General features: G+C 40.2%; 1 non-coding gene across 1 annotated transcript; it reads left to right on the forward strand.

Annotated features, from left to right (window-relative positions):
- The first annotated feature begins 1,900 nt into the window (after positions 1 to 1,900).
- On the forward strand, positions 1,901 to 2,007 carry LOC112082372. The gene has a single exon (XR_002897039.1). It is a non-coding gene; the product is annotated as a small nucleolar RNA R71 (small nucleolar RNA).
- Positions 2,008 to 10,715: the final 8,708 nt, after the last annotated feature.

A 10,715-nucleotide genomic window follows, 5' to 3' on the forward strand; every position in this document is an offset into this window, starting at 1 on the left:
AGTGTCCAGCATAGTTGGATCCGTGACAATGAAAAAGGATGCATGGAACTTCTTTTTCGGAGATGCATCCTCGAAACAAGTTATCTGAAAACTGCTTATAAAGATATGGTTCATCCCAAAAGTACCTTCTAACATCACGCAAGAATTTCTTTTTGTTGTAGCCAAAGATTCATGGCGGTTCGATCTCTGCAGCTAGGTAATTTGCGATATGCATAAACCAAGGAAGCTCTGAGGGTTTTGCTTTTGGAGGTGGTATTGGGGTGACTACTTTAGCATTACCATTTTTCTCCACATCTCCAATAAGATTTTGAGAAGTCAATGTCGAGCTTGCATCAGGTGAGATGGTTTTGCGTTTAGGATTTTTTAATTTGCTCTTAGATTTTCTCTATGTGTGCTTAAATTATCTCGATTCGAAAAGTCCCATAGGCTCGACTAAAGGGGCTTCTATAGAAACGTGTTGGGACCTTTCCTGGTTATCTCCAGGGTCTAAAATCAACTTCTCTTCCTTGTAGATGGTTATATAGTAAGGGCTTCCATCACAACAGACTGAAGAATAGAAGATTCTCTTTTTGACCTTAGAAAAACAAACTCTTTGGTTGGGATAACCAACAACTGCCCCAACTGTTGCAATGAATGAACTTCCAAATATTAATGTCCTAGGAGAGTTATTTTTCATCTCAATAATGTGAAAATCAATAGGAACAAGACACCCTCCTACTTGCGCTATCAAATCTGTTACGAACCCATATGGAATCGTGCTTGAATTGTCTCCAAACTTAACAGTACCATGAGGATGTTTGATATCACAAATGCCTAGCTCGTTTGCAATTTCTTAGACATCACATTCACATTTTCTCCTGTGTCACAAAGAGAGTCAACAAATTCCACACCTTCAATTATGCAAGGGAAGACAAACATCACTGAATCATTTATCTTATGAAGCTTCATTTGGTGTGGAAGTTTGCCGTTTGCATCATACTATTCAGGACATGCTGGAGATTCAACTTCAGTGACCTGATTGCTAGGAATAGGCGTGAACTCTCTCTCACCATCAGTGTCTATGAGATTACAAGCTCCCATTGGATTGTTTACTGTTTTTTCCGGAAGATGACCATCTTGTCTCTTCACACTTTCTCCAATTTGTCCGATTTGGTTCTCGAGCATCTTGACATGAGTTGAGAGGTTAGTGAACTTCTCAAATGACTCCTCATTTTTCTTGTTGAGGTAATCATACAAGATGTCTAACTGGTACCCAAGCTCATTCATGTTGTCTAACTCAAGCTCAAGGTTGTTGGTGTCTTAGGAGATTTTTCATGCACCTCAGCGATTCGTCTCTTGATAACTTTGGAGCTTTTTGAACTATCAGTGGTTTGTGATAGCTCCACGTCCATGCTATAACCATGAGTGGACAGAGCTTCAAATTTACCATTAAGGTCAGTGTACAAGCTGTCTACTTTCATATCAACATCGTCTCATAATTTTCGCAGCTTCATAAAAAGTGGTTACACCATAAGCTCGAGTTTTTTTGTCTTGAGAGGTTGTGGTTGTTTTTGGAGCAGATTGGAGATACATAAGGGTGTGCTCTTGTGCTGCAAATTGATGATTAATCTCGGCTGCATTAACTGCTTCACAGACATTAACAAAACGCTGCTGATTTTTGAGAAACAATTTCACCATGGCTTTAAGTTCTTTGATATCCTTATGATCATGGGAAGTGGAACGTGGTGTTCTTCCTTGATCCGGAAAATTGTTTCTGCTGCTTGCAGAAAGATTATTAATCAAGACATATGCTTTTTCCACAGTCCTTGTCATGAAGTTCCCATCGCTTGCCACATTTATAGGTGACTTGGAAGTCCATTCAAGACCTTTGTAGAAGGTGTTCAAGATGCATGTCACTCTAAAACCATGGTGAGGAAATTCTCTAATGTAGCCTTTATAACGATCCTAAGCTTCATGAAAAGGTTTGCCTCCTTTTTGTTGGAATCTATAAATCTTGTCCCTAAAAAACTTTGATTTAGAGGTGGTGTAGAAATGATTAAGGAATTCAGCCTTGCATTCGTCCCATGATCCGAGTGAACCAGGAGACAAAGACTTAAACCATGCATGTGCCTTATCACAAAGAGAAAATGGAAACAACTTGTACTTTATGTAATCTGCAGGAACTCTGATTGATTGGTTGGTACTGCAGATTTCTTCAAAAATCTTCAAGATGGTTCATAGGGTTCTCCAATGCATCGCCATGGAACTGATTCTGCTTGACCAATTTTATGAGTTTCGGGCTAATCTCATATTCTACGTTGATGGGTTGTAGACTAATGGGAGAACGGTTCTCATTGAAAGCATACAGAGTGTTATAATCTTTTAGAGTTAAACGAGGAGCGTCTTGGAACCAAACATGCTCATTAAATTTTTGCTGGACGTTGTGGTTATCTCTAAGCCTATCTAAACCTTGCAACTATATATTGTTCTCGCCCATCTCAGAGTTATATATATATATTTTTTTTTTATTATTTATTTATTTATATATATAAATAGTTTTATTTATTTTTTCTGTTATTTATTTATTTATTTATTTATATATATATATATATTATGAAGTAAGAAAATAAATTTAAAAAAAAAACGAACAAGAGAACGTATCTCAGACTCAATTCTGACCTGAAACTCGTAGGCAACGTTAAAAGTCCCCGGCAATGGCGTCAAAAACTTGATGTGTTTGGGTTTTAACCCTAGTTTTCTGTAAACGCACAGATGTACGTTGTAGTACGTAGGGGTCGATCCACTGAAGACCAAGTAACTGCAATACAAATTTACTTGAGATAAGAACCGAGCTAAGATGAAAATATGGGTGTTTGTTTGGGGGTTGTGAATAGTGACGAAAATAACAATTAATAAAGTTAAAAACAAGTGAATACTGAGATCAAATCAATTCAAAAAGGTGTTGGGCGTTACGGAATTCGCCGGGAAATATAGACTAGCGAAACAAGATAATTAAACATAGAGTTTTCTATAGATATGTTCTTGAAATCAAACTAAGACTAACCTACTCACGTAGTTTTAATCACAAATCTATTCACTCAGATTTGCTAAACTCCCATTCAGTTCTCAAAGTGTCTAGACAAATTAGTTCGATAAATTCACAAAACGCCTTAGACGACTCATGTTGTCTAAGAGAATTTACTCATCTAAATAAGGTTAGTCGATTCAACAACACTTTCAGTGAGTATATCAACCTAATCGCAATAGCGAAATGGTCGATCCAAGCCACATACACGAAACACAAATTTGGACGAAGAACTCTAAAGATAAACCATAATCTGACAAACCAGAAATCAATCCATGAATTCCCTTTGAAAAATCCCTTAAAACCCAACAAATGAATTACTCAATCATAAAAATATTGTAGTTTGCTGGAAATTAAATAAGAGAAAAAGTAAAGAACGAAGAACGCAGATGAAGGTGGAGTTCGATGATGGCTCCTTCGGCAACTCCTTCTTCTCCCAACGACGGCAACTCCAAAGGTGTGCGGCTCTCCTCTCTGCTCTCTTTCCATGGCTTGGTCATTAGAATAACCTAAAACAAGTATATATATATAGCCTTCTAATTCGTCGGGAACGTCTAGGGTTTGAAGAATAAGTGGTGTGCTGAACTTGGGCTTGAATTAGGTCATCTTGGGACGTCAATGATATCTGGCCGCGGTCGGGATGGTCCTGACCGCGGGGAAACCTTGGCTGGTCGCAGTCGTGGCTTATGCTCTCCTTCGAGACTGCATTTTATGTCTTTAGTGTATCAGGAATATCTGAAGAACTAACTGTTGGATTATCTCCAAACCAATTGCATTAGAAAGCTGGTTGTGTCCTCTATTTTTTTTTAAATTTCGGGGATGATCGGACAGTGAGAAGATCTTCATCTCTTGCCATACTTCTGACGATCTGCATTTATCCAAAATTGTTCTTTTGTTCCAAATTGCACATCTTTAGTCCAAGTTTCCTGAAAAGTATTTAAAACTATAAAACATAGAAATCACCTAAAAACATTGAAAACAGAGTTTAAAAAACCTGCATAAGGTATTAAAATGATCCATAAAAATTGTTAAAATCCGGTGTTATCAGCAAACAGCAATGTTTTCCGCCTCAGCCGTTAATTGAGAAACTGTCTTCTGCTTGCTAGAATTCCAATAAAATGCACCTGATCCAATCTTAAAGACATAGCCACATGTACTCTTCTTGTCATCAACTGAGCTGCCCCAATTACTATCAGAAAACCCAACCAACTCTGGTCTCTCCATAACCTGCCACGTCTTCTTTTCTATCATTCTCAACTCTTCTCTCATGGCTTCTATCCACTTCACGTCATTCATTGTTTCCTCCAAAGCCTGAGGTTCTTCGGCCATCATAAGACACATCTCATGTATATGAGCCATCTCTTCAACTTCATTTGTTTGTTGCATCAAATCATTGATCGATCTGAATCATCTTGGACCAACAGATGTTTCTCCTTCTTCAACCATGTTTTGAACTCCTCTATTTGATATTTTTAGTTGGTTAAATGCATCACTTAGTTGTTCTACTTGAGCGTTTATATCGTTATTTGCTCCTTGATCTCCTTGTTCCCTTGAAGACTTGATCTTGAAATGTGAAAGAATCGATTTCTTTACTACCTTCTTATCCCAATTCCAAGTCTTCTCTTCATCGAATCTCACGTCTCTTGACACTTCTATATTCTCTTCGTTTAATCAGAACTTTTTGTATCCTTTTGATTCATTGCTATTACCAACGAATATCCCTTGCTTGGCTTTAGCGTCAAGTTTTCTTCTCTTCTCATTTGGAACTTGTACGTAACATACACAGCCAAATATCTTCAAGTGATTTACACTTGGTTTCTTCCCACTTCATACTTCTAATGTAGTCACACCTTTCTCCAACGGCTTAGATGGTAATCTATTTTGAAAATAAGTTGATGTTTCAATATCTTCAGCCCAAAACTTGTTTGATAAACTCCTCTCTGTGAGCATCAATTAGTAGTAGCTTTTTAGCCTACTAAGATCAATTAACCTCTTGTGTTGTAGCACTTGAGGGTCAATCCAAATGGAGGGATTCTAGACACCAAAACTATATGGAACTAACTATCTTCATCCAAGTCTAATGAAACAGGTTGGTGACTAAGAGATCTAAAACATAAAACAAACAAGAAGCAAGTAATAATTAAATACTAAACAAACAAGACAACAAAGCAAAGATTCAAATTCAAATAAAGATAAAGCTAAACCTCTAGGTGTGATCATTGATCAGGGTGCTTTCAATGCTTAATTCATGATGGTAAGCAAACAATGAAACACTTGCAATTTTATAGTCTAGACTTCCAATTCAGATTAATTCATTCCCATGATAAAAATCCCTTTGTTAACTACCTAGTCAAGACTAATTTCCATTAGTGAATAAGCAATTAACAAGCATAAGGTTCCAAATCTAATATTGATGCAGGGTAATATATCGAAACAGAGCTTTGGTTTTTATTCTATTTTCCTTTTTACTTATTTTCTTACTTATTCTAGATAACTATGGTTTTGGAGATTTTACTTATTTAATTAGGAGTTTGTTCCTATTGTTTTAGGGTTTTTAGATCACCTCTATAAATAAAGGTCGATCCCTTTAGTTGTAAGGCAGACTATTATTGAATTTATAAAGAGATCATTATCTCCTTCTTCCTTGTTTTCGGCTAGAACTAAGGTTCTCAACGACTCAAGAAGTCATTGCATCTTAGGAATTCTCAGACTAAATAAGATCTTTGCGTTATCGTAGCTTGAGCTACATCAGTTGGTATCAGATTCCAGCAGTCTTAATTAAAACTCGGTCCTCGTTAATCATGGCACCTCGGAAGCCAATAGCGGATGAACAACAAGATGAATTTCGACGCACTCTGGAGACTTTCACCATCGACCTTCATGATGCATTGAAAGCAGCTGTGGACAACGCCCTAACTATGGTGTTACAAGATCAGCATGAGAGATTTTATGGTCGCAGAGAGAATCGACGTAACAGAGCAGAGTATGATGACTCCGATGCAGAGGAGATGGTTGATAATTTGTTTGCTGATCCTGCTCACGAACAACGTGGTGCTCCTCAGCTTGATCAACGTGCTGATAATCAGAGAGAAGGCATGGATGATCCACGTGAAGAGAGACGTAACGTTGATGAGGTGGCTCGCAATTCACGATGGGAGATGGGATTCAAACTTGATATTCCTGAGTTTGCAGGAACTTTGAACCCAGAGGAATTTATCGATTGGGTGAATTTGGTAGAAGAAATACTTGACTTTAAACAGGTTCCTGATGATATGCGAGTTTCTTTGGTGGCAACTCGATTCAAGAGCCGTGCGATGGCGTGGTGGCAGCAGCTCAAAGAATCTCGACGGCGTGCTAACAAACCCCGCATTGATTCATGGGAACGGTTGAAGAAGCATATGCGTCACAATTTTCTTCCATACAACTATGAGCGCACTTTGTATAACAAGTTGCAGAACCTTCGTCAAGGGAACAAATCTGTCGAAGATTACGCGACGGAGTTTTTCTACATGACGGCTAGGATGCCACATTCAGAGAACGAAGAACAGCTGGTATCTCGGTTTATTGGAGGTCTTCGTCCTCAGCTACAAGTGGGTCTGCAGCAATTTAATCTGGTTTCTGTTTCTGAAGCACACCAGAGAGCTGTGGCAATGGAAACACAATTTCGTTCTTCATGGTCGTCCTCCACCTCGCGAAACTGTTTTCCACCTGCTACATCGAATGATGCTAATGTTGGGCAAGCTACAGATTCGGCGGTTAATCGTTCTGAGGTCTTAAAATCAAACACACAGATGGACACAATTGCGTCTTCTTGGCCAGCCAGGACAAATGTTTTGCACTGTTTTAGTTGTGGTGAGAGGGTCATACTCAAACCGCTTGTCCAAAACAAGCAAAGAGAGGGTTGGTGGTTCAGGAAACTGAGGATGTGGAACCACGTTTTGATGAGTATGAGTCTGATTCTCACCAAGACGATCCTACCGATTTTATTAGTGGCGATACAGGCGTGAACTTGGTTCTTCGTCGCAATTGTTTGTTACCTCGTGCGTCGCAAGAATCGTGGCTGCGTTCCAATTTGTTCCGATCTACTTGCACCATCAAGGGAAATATTTGTAAGCTGATTATTGACTCGGGCAGTTGTGCCAATGTCATTGCCAAGGAAGCTGTTCATAAGCTTGGTTTGACGCCGGAGCCTCACCCTTCTCCATATAAACTCGCATGGTTGAACAATGGAACTGAGCTTTGTGTTTCTCAACAGGTGATGGTGGCATTTTCGATTGGTGCTTACAAAGATTCAGTGTGTTGTGATGTGGTGCCCATGGACGTCTGTCACCTCCCCTTGGGTCGCCCTTGGCAATTTGATCGAAATGCCATTCATCAGGGATGAGCTAACACGTATAGCTTTTCTTTTGGTGAACGTACTGTGACATTGCTTATCTCCAAAGAACAATCTGAGGCATGTGTTCAAACCGACAACGCCAAGTCCCCAGCCTCGTCGTCGCAGTCCCTTCTCACGTTGCCTAAAGCAGCTTTTGAAGCAGAGTTAACGGAGTCCACTACGATTTGGGCTCTGGTATCATCCCGGCTGTTTCTTCTCCATGTGATGATGTCCCTGTGGCGTTTCACGACTTGTTAGAACAGTTTCAGGATGTTTTCCCTGCAGATCTTCCTCACGGCTTGCCTCCTCTTCGTGACATTGATTTGGTGCCGAATGCAGTGCTCCCTAATCGTCCACATTATCGGATGAGCCCCCAGGAACATGATGAATTGCGAAGGCAGGTCGAAGAACTTCTCCACAAGGGTCATATCGACGAAAGTTTGAGTCCAACAGCTGTTCCGGCCTTGCTAATTCCAAAGAAAGATGGGTCCTGGAGAATGTGTGTCGATAGTCGCGCTATTAACAAAATAATGGTGCGTTCTCGTTTTCCAATACCACGACTTGATGATCTTTTAGACCAGATTGGACGTGCTTCGGTCTTTTCCAAGTTAGATTTGAAGAGTGGATATCATCAAATTCGGATTCGCCCAGGAGATGAATGGAAGACGGTGTTCAAAACACGTGAAGGCCTCTTTGAATGGATGGTGATGCCATTTGGCCTTTCCAATGCACCAAGCACGTTCATGCGTGTTATGAATCAGGCTTTACGTACTTTCATCGGCAAATTTGTTGTTGTCTATTTTGATGACATTCTTGTCTTTAGCGCAGATTTGCAGAGTCACTTGAAGCATTTGGCCGAAGTTCTTACAGTCTTGCGGCGTGATCAGTTGTTTGCAGCTCGCAATAAGTGTATTTTTGGGGCATCGGAGGTCCTCTTTTTGGGGTATATCATCTCTGACAAAGGGTTGCAGGTGGATCCTTCGAAGGTTGAAGCAATCAAGACTTGGCCTACGCCTCGTTCGATTACGGAGGTTCGCAGTTTCCATGGACTTGCTTCTTTTTACAGGAGGTTCGTTCATCACTTTAGTGATATTACGGCACCACTAACCGACTGTATGAAGGGCACATCATTTATTTGGACTCCTGAAGCTAACACTGCCTTTGAGACTATTAAGCAGAAACTCGTTTCAGCACAGATATTAGCTCTTCGCGACTTTTCTGTGGTTTTTGAATTACATTTTGATGCTTGCAAAATGGGGATTGGTGCGGTGTTGAGTCAACAGGGGCGGCCAGTAGCTTTCTTTAGCGAGAAAATTGCAGGTTCCTGAGCTCGATATAGCACATATGATGTGGAATTTTATGCTATTGTGCAAGCTATCAAACATTGGCGTCATTACCTTTTTCATCAAGAATTCATTCTTTATACGGATCATGATGCTTTGAAACACTTATGAAGTCAAGACAAGATCTCTTCTCGTCATGCGTCTTGGATTGCGTTTTTGCAGCAGTTTACCTTTGTTATCAAACATCAATCAGGGCGTACAAATAAAGTGGCTGATGCTCTTAGCCGTCGTCACACTTTACTTGCTACGTTGGAGGTCTCTGTTCCTGGGTTTGCTGTTTTCACCGAGTTATATCCTTCTGATCCGTTTTTTGGATCGATTTGGATGGCTCTGCAAGACGGTTTCCATCCTGAGTTCGTCCTTCAAGATGGGTTCATTTTTCGCAATACTCAGCTATGTGTTCCAGCTTGTAGTTTACGACAGCAGATTATCGAGGAGTTGCATGGTGAAGGGCATGTTGGGCGTGATAGAATGCGACAGTTGGTGGCGAAGTCCTATTTTTGGCCAACATTGCGCCGTGATGTTGACCGTTATGTTGAGCGGTGTGTTGTTTGTCAGTCATCCAAAGGGCACGCTAGTAATGATGGTCTTTATATGCCGCTTCCTGTTCCAAGGCAGCCGTGGACTGATATAAGCATGGATTTCGTTTTGGGATTACCAAGAACTCAGCACGGCAACGATTCTATTTTTGTTGTCGTGGATCGTTTTTCCAAAATGGCGCATTTTGTTCCTTGTAAGAAGACAACAGATGCAATCCAGGTAGCTCAGTTATTCTTCCGTGAGATTTACCGCATTCATGGCTTGCCGCTGTCCATAGTTTCTGATTCTCGGTTTTTGAGTCATTTCTGGAGATCTTTGTGGAAGCTTTTACGTACAAGCCTTGACATGAGTTCCGCGTATCATCCTCAGTCGGATAGACAAACCGAAGTCATTAATCGATCTTTGGGTGATCTGCTTCGTTGTTTGGTGGGTGCGAATATTAGATCATGGGATACTATTCTGTGCAAAGCGGAGTTCGCATATAATCATGCCGTCAACAGGAGCACTTCGTTCAGTCCTTTCCGTATTGTTAATGGCATTGTTCCGAGAGGACCAGTTGACCTTGGTGTAACACCAGACGCTACTCGGGATCATGGGCAGGCGATGGATTTTGTTGCCAACATTTCTTTCATTCACGCACAGGTCCATGACAATTTAAAGCTAACCTCTGCTAAATACAAAGCTGCAGCCGATCGTCATCGTCGAGACGTTCAATTCAAAGTTGGAGATTTCGTTTGAGCCATTTTGACAAAAGATAGATTTCCTGCTGGGGAGTACAACAAGCTTAAATCTCGCAAGATTGGTCCACTGGAGGTGCTTGAGAAGATCAATGCTAATGCTTATCGTGTGAAACTTCCACCTGACGTACGTTCATCTGACGTCTTCAATGTCAAACATTTATGTTCGTATGTGGTGCAGGATGAAATCGAAGATTCGGGGACGAATCTTTTTCTACCCCGGGTGACCTGATGCAGGGTGATATATCGAAACAGAGCTTTGGTTTTTATTCTATTTTCCTTTTTACTTATTGTTTTACTTATTCTAGATAACTATGGTTTTGGAGATTTTACTTATTTAATTAGGAGTTTGTTCCTATTGTTTTAGGGTTTTTAGATCACCTCTATAAATAAAGGTTGATCCATTTAGTTGTAAGGCAGACTATTATTGAATTTATAAAGAGATCGTTATCTCCTTCTTCCTTGTTTTCGGCTAGAACTAAGGTTCTCAACGACTCAAGAAGGCATTGCAACTTAGGAATTCTTAGACTAAATAAGATCTTTGAGTTATTGTAGCTTGAGCTACATCAAATATGACCAAACAGCCTCTTTGTGCATCAAAATAAGAGCCAAGATAGACTGAATCTTATACAGAATCACATAACAAGCATTCACAT

Source organism: Eutrema salsugineum, unplaced genomic scaffold (genome assembly GCF_000478725.1).
Source record: "Eutrema salsugineum unplaced genomic scaffold, Eutsalg1_0 scaffold_8, whole genome shotgun sequence".
NCBI classification, from domain to species: domain Eukaryota; kingdom Viridiplantae; phylum Streptophyta; class Magnoliopsida; order Brassicales; family Brassicaceae; genus Eutrema; species Eutrema salsugineum.